Source organism: Salvelinus sp. IW2-2015, unplaced genomic scaffold (assembly GCF_002910315.2).
Source record: "Salvelinus sp. IW2-2015 unplaced genomic scaffold, ASM291031v2 Un_scaffold8610, whole genome shotgun sequence".
Lineage (NCBI taxonomy): Eukaryota > Metazoa > Chordata > Actinopteri > Salmoniformes > Salmonidae > Salvelinus > Salvelinus sp. IW2-2015.
This window is the reverse complement of record NW_019949869.1, coordinates 846-6,613: the sequence shown is the minus strand read 5'-3', so window position 1 is coordinate 6,613 and position 5,768 is coordinate 846. Positions and strand designations below refer to the sequence as shown.

Genomic DNA, 5,768 nt, shown 5'->3' with positions numbered 1-5,768 from the left:
GGCTCTCTATGGTCAGGGCGTGACAGTACTATTGTTGGTACAGATGAACGTGGTACCTTCAGGCGTTTAGAAATTGCTCCCAAGGATGAACCAGACTGTGGAGGTCTACAATTTATTTTCTGGAGTCTTGGCTGATTTCATTTGATTTTACCATGATGTCAAACAAAGAGGCACTGAGTTTGAAGGTAGGCCTTGAAATACATTCCAACAGGTACACCGCCATTTGACTCAAATTATGTCAATCAGCCCATCAGAAGCTTCTAAAGCCATGACACATTTTCTGGAATTTTCCAAGCTATTTAAAGGCACAGTCAACTTAGTGTATGTAAACATCTCACCCACTGAAGTGTGAAACAGTGAATTAAAAGTGAAGTAATCAGTCTGTAAACAATTGTTGGAAAAATGACTTGTGTCATCACAAAGTAGATTATAATTTGTTAACAAGAAATGTGTTGGAGTTGTTGAAAAACTAGTTTTAATGACTCCAACCCAAGTGTTTGTAAACTTCCGACTTCAACTGTGTATGAAAATGTTTATTATATTATTATAATACATACGATGATGAATTACAATATCAATTGAACACATGCACTTCAATGTTATATCAATTTATAAAAAGAATAAAGCTTTTCTCCAACAACATGGAAGTGGTTCCACTCTGTAGGCTACTGCTAATCACATCACTTAGCAGGTCAAACTAGAATTTAACACTCTAGATTTGAACAGTCTCTCATAACATTGGAATATCTAAAGTGAACCTGTTACATGTTACTAGTTACAATGTTACCAATGATTACCTGCAACATTTTTGGTCATCTCTGTCAGAGTAGTCCTACCTAACTGTATGATAAACCATATAACTGAACGTTACAATGTTTTTTCCCCCTCAATCATTTCTTAATAACGTATATCATTGGACGTCTTCTCCATAAGGTGTTTCTTGGTGTTCTTCTCCGGCCTGAACAGAATAATGAAGCATTTAGGAACAAATAACAGAAAGAACAACCCAAAGCTAGAGGTGATGATGGCAAAGATCTCCACAGCTACAGTGAACTTCCCAGGAGAGCTGACATAAACTGGGATAAAGGTGATCCAGACTGCACAGAATATGAGCATGCTGAAGGTGATGAATTTGGCCTCATTGAAGTTATCAGGCAGCTTCCGAGCCAGAAAGGCCAGCACAAAGCACAAGAGAGACAGGAGTCCTATATAGCCCAACACAGCCCAGAAACCAATAGCTGACCCCACATCACACTCGAGAATGATCTTTTCCTTGTAGGTAGTGAGGTTTTTAATGGGGAAGGGAGGGGACAGGACCAACCACAGAGTGCATATCAAAGCCTGGACAAACGTGAATGACACTACAGTCAATCTCTGCTGTGGAGGACCAAACCATTTCATGACATTACTGCCTGGAAGTGTAGCCCTGAAGGCCATCAACACCACTATTGTTTTCCCCAGAACACAAGAGATGCAGAGGACGAAGGTGATCCCAAACGCTGTGTGGCGCAGCATACAGGACCAMTCAGAGGGCCGGCCAATGAAAGTAAGAGAACACAGAAAACACAGTGTCAAGGAGAAGAGCAGCAGGAAGCTCAGCTCAGAGTTGTTGGCCCTGACGATGGCCGAMGTTCGGTGGYGGTAGAAGAYRGTTGCCGTGGCRATGGCCAGACAAGCCCCGCCCACAGAGCAGGCGGTCAGRATGATTCCGAGGACCTCGTGGAAGGACAGGAACTCCACAGGCTTAAGGATACAGCGGTCTCTCTCAGCGTTGGGCCAGTACTCCTCGGGACAGATCAGACAGTCTGAAGAATCTGACCAGAACAATGCAACAGACATCAAATGTTAATAATAATAGATTCAGGTTTTATTTATTTACAAATACATGTCCCACAATGCTGCACTTTGTCAGTTTACAATACAGAATGTTGAATTAATGTGCAGCTTACATGAGATAATAAGAACAGGAACATGATTGACAGACACTACCTTTGTTGTGCTGGTAATATGAACTAACCACTACTTAGTAAACCGTGATAGAAATTACAACACATTTTTGCCAACTGTTCCTATAGTCCTACCTGTGTTATTACTTATTTCTCCCTCTGCACATTGGATACAGTCATAACAGCATACAGGCTTTCCTTTCTGTATAGCCTTACGAGTGCCTGGGGGACAGCTCTCACTGCACACTGACACAGGTACTTGTGTACTGTTCTTTACCCAGGTGATTTCCCTCTCGATGTGAAGCCTCTGGTCAGGAGGCAGGGACCCATCATAGAGCCCCACTGTCACAAACTCCATCTTCCCACTCTCCCGTATCTGCCAGTTGACCAGCTCATAGGTTGCCACTGGGTCCCCGTTGGCATCGAAAGACACTTGGTACCCGTTACGAGAGAAGTTCACCCTCCTCAATCTCTCCAGGACCTGGGGGTTAGAAGGTCAAGGGAGAGAGAGAAGGGGTGAGAGAGAAGGAGAGAGGTGAAGAGAGATGGAGATAAGGGAAGAGAGAGATGAATGAGGGGAAGAGAGATGGAGAGATAGATGGAGAGAGGGGAAGAGAGAGAGGAGAGATGGAGAAAGGGGAAGAAAKATGGAAAGAGAGATATTGAGAGAAGGGAAGAGAGATGGAGAGAGAAACAGAACATTAATTCAACTCATATTTATCAGATGTGTTACATCAGAACAAGTTGTAAAGTATAATGGGAACTCCAAGGCCTTCATACATGTAGTCTAAATAAACATATAAATCAGGACATTATCCTACAGACTTGTCATTCACCTTTGTTGGCTTCACATTAAGGTTGTTGTCACAGTTCACAGTGGAGTTTTCCTCTCTCTTCACAAACGATGCTGTGATGGCGTGTGCTATGGCGAAACCAGCTTTATACACCATGTTAGTGACACGCAGCTGGGATGTATCTGTGTAGGGGTCTGTAGCTGCTGTATATCCTCACTTCCGTCCCACACCTTCTCCTCAACCCAACACCTGTAGAGGTCCCTACAGACAGAGAGACAGACAGACAGACAGACAGACAGACAGACAGACAGACAGACAGACAGACAGACAGACAGACAGACAGACAGACAGACAGACAGACAGACAACAGACAGACAGACAGAGACAGACAGACAGAAGCAGACAGACAGACAGAAGACAGACAGACAGACATGTAAATAGATAGATAGAATAGATAGATAGACGGACGGACGGACGGACGGACAGACAGATAGATAGATATGTAGATACCTATCCCCAGCCTACAGCCAAAGGCTCCCTCCCCAGAACTCAGTGAGCGTGGGAGAGTTGGACACCTTCTGTGGGGAGAGGTCCAGGAGAAGTCCCTGAGGCCGGGGATGACAGAGCGTTGGATACCAAATCCGATGGCCCGGCACACAGGCCCGAAACGCAGCATGTCTGGGGCAGTGACCCAGGACTCACTCCCGATCCACTGGCGGGGAGGAGAGGGCAGGCCGCTCCATCTCGCTCAGCAGATTTTCATGTCCCTGTAGGATACGAACGCAACCACCACCCGGGCGTGGAGCTGGGAACATGATTATATCATAATACAAGATTGTCATGTTTGTCGTTCATTGGAATGTCTCAGTAAAGTGAACATGAACATTAGTATTAATCAATACTTTTGACATGTTTAAGATCTGCAAAATCATGTTGGTCTCACAGATCAGCTTTTGAAAAGAGAGAAATTAATAACAACAGTATTTTTTATAAAATATGGTCTTGCATTTGTATGAATGAAAAGTTCAAATGTAATCACAGATCACCTGCGGATCACGTCGGCCACCTTGCACTCTGCTGAGTGGGTTGGTACGGTAGAAGCTTCAGAATATTCCACACAGATGCCTTCCTCTTGTTGCTGCCTGTAGGAAAGCCGCCATTCCCGTTATTACCTAGTCAGAGTCGGAACGGACGCCCCAATCCAGGTCCAGCCGAAGTGCCTGATGAGGTGGGCCAGAGCGGCAGCTGGAACTGATCACTGGGATGGTTCTGAAGAAGGTTGGATACTGTTTCTATCCTCAGACACGCACAGGTGGAAAGTGGCCTCACCTAGGTAAAAACAGACAGTCGAAAACATGAGAAGGAACATAATGTCGGCCAAATGAGTCTCAGTTATTGGCTAATTCCTGCTTTTCTGTTTAGCTGTGTGTATGATATTAAGGAGACATTAATAATAATAAAGCCAATTTATTGTTTTCATTTAGGCCAGAATGAAAAGGTACATATTTTTTCCATTTCTATCTTGTCGTTCTATTCGTATTTGATAATAGTTTTATAAGACATTACTGGTGCTGTGAAAAACATGAGTTAAAGTATGACAACATCACCTAGTCTCCCATAACAACCTAGCCTATGACAGATTGTCCTCAGACCATGTGAAAATGCCTCCAGACGTTCTCCAGGACTCATAGTTCTCAGTCTATGTTCAAATGCCTTTTCTTCACATTAACTTCACACAGAAATGTATATTCCTAAAGAGAGGAGAATATATGATTTCTTTCCACAGGAGTTTACCTGAGGAATTCCAAAAGGGCCGATGCTGCGCAACATGCTGATGGTAGCGTGGAGGCAGACTCGCCCACATAGCTGTCACTGTAGGAGACCCCGAGCACTGTTCTCCGGTATCAAACCATTGGGTCCAGGCCGTTAGCAGATGGAAGGCCACAGTCATGGCCATGGGGACCGAGGAGCATGATCGTGCACTTGATAACCAAGTGTGACACCCGGTAGAAGGTCGAACTGTTGTTTATCTCCTCAACTGTGAAGACCAATGGTGCGTGAGAAGCGCAACTCACGGGAATCCAAACTGTAAATAGAAGATAGGTGAGTGAGCACCACTTGACTAAATGGTAAACTAGCATATAGAATACATGGTTATACGAGGGACAAACATCTATATCTAGCCTATATTTCCACACTGTCTACATGCCTACACTTTTTGATCATCGGTAATTGAGGACATTGACTAACCTAATATATCAAGATATTAGCATCGCATACATTGTGAAGACTAGACAAAATCTAGCACCCGCACCTCACCACTTATTCTCAAATCAAGGATCCATAAGGGAGACTAGAACAATCATTCTCCATCCACATACCTCTCAATAACCCAACATCATTTAGATTTAGTTCCATTACTAAAGGATTGTAACTAACAATACTAACCAACCCTATCTACTCCACTATTCTCCAGTTAATTGAACGAGGTATTCAAATGTGAGTGACTCGTATCCATTTAAACCACTCTAATTGTCCTAATCCCTCATGCTTACTTCTAACACAATCTACGAAATTATGTGTAAGTCCCAATGGTCTGACCCTCCAAGAACACAGTCCATACCCACAGCTCTCACACTACCCCTCCTTTTATCAGATCGTACTACACCTGTAAACCTACGCGTGTGCGAACGTACCTAGAGAGCATTCGTTCACGGCCCATGCGCGCCTAAGGCGTGTACCAAGCCTTGATATCCCACAGTTGCAATGATGTTCAGTGAGTAGTATGAGTGAGAATAATAACAACAACGCGCAGGGATGACTAAGACATTTCTACCAGCCGTCCTCCCGAGCAGAATGCACGCGAGAGACTAGTGAGGTGGCGATGGCCATTTAGAGGCGCGTTACCTGACAAGTGCGTGAAGCGAACTAGAGGAACTCCAGCCTCTAGACACGAGACACGAACCAGACCACGGTACTACGAGGACGTTAGAGCCAAGCAGAGGATGGCAAGGACAACCCCATACCC

At 44.3% G+C, this 5,768-nt stretch overlaps 1 pseudogene; it reads right to left on the bottom strand.

Annotated features, from left to right (window-relative positions):
• Positions 1–622: 622 nt before the first annotated feature.
• Positions 623–5,462, bottom strand: LOC112079595 (extracellular calcium-sensing receptor-like; annotated as a pseudogene).
• Positions 5,463–5,768: the final 306 nt, after the last annotated feature.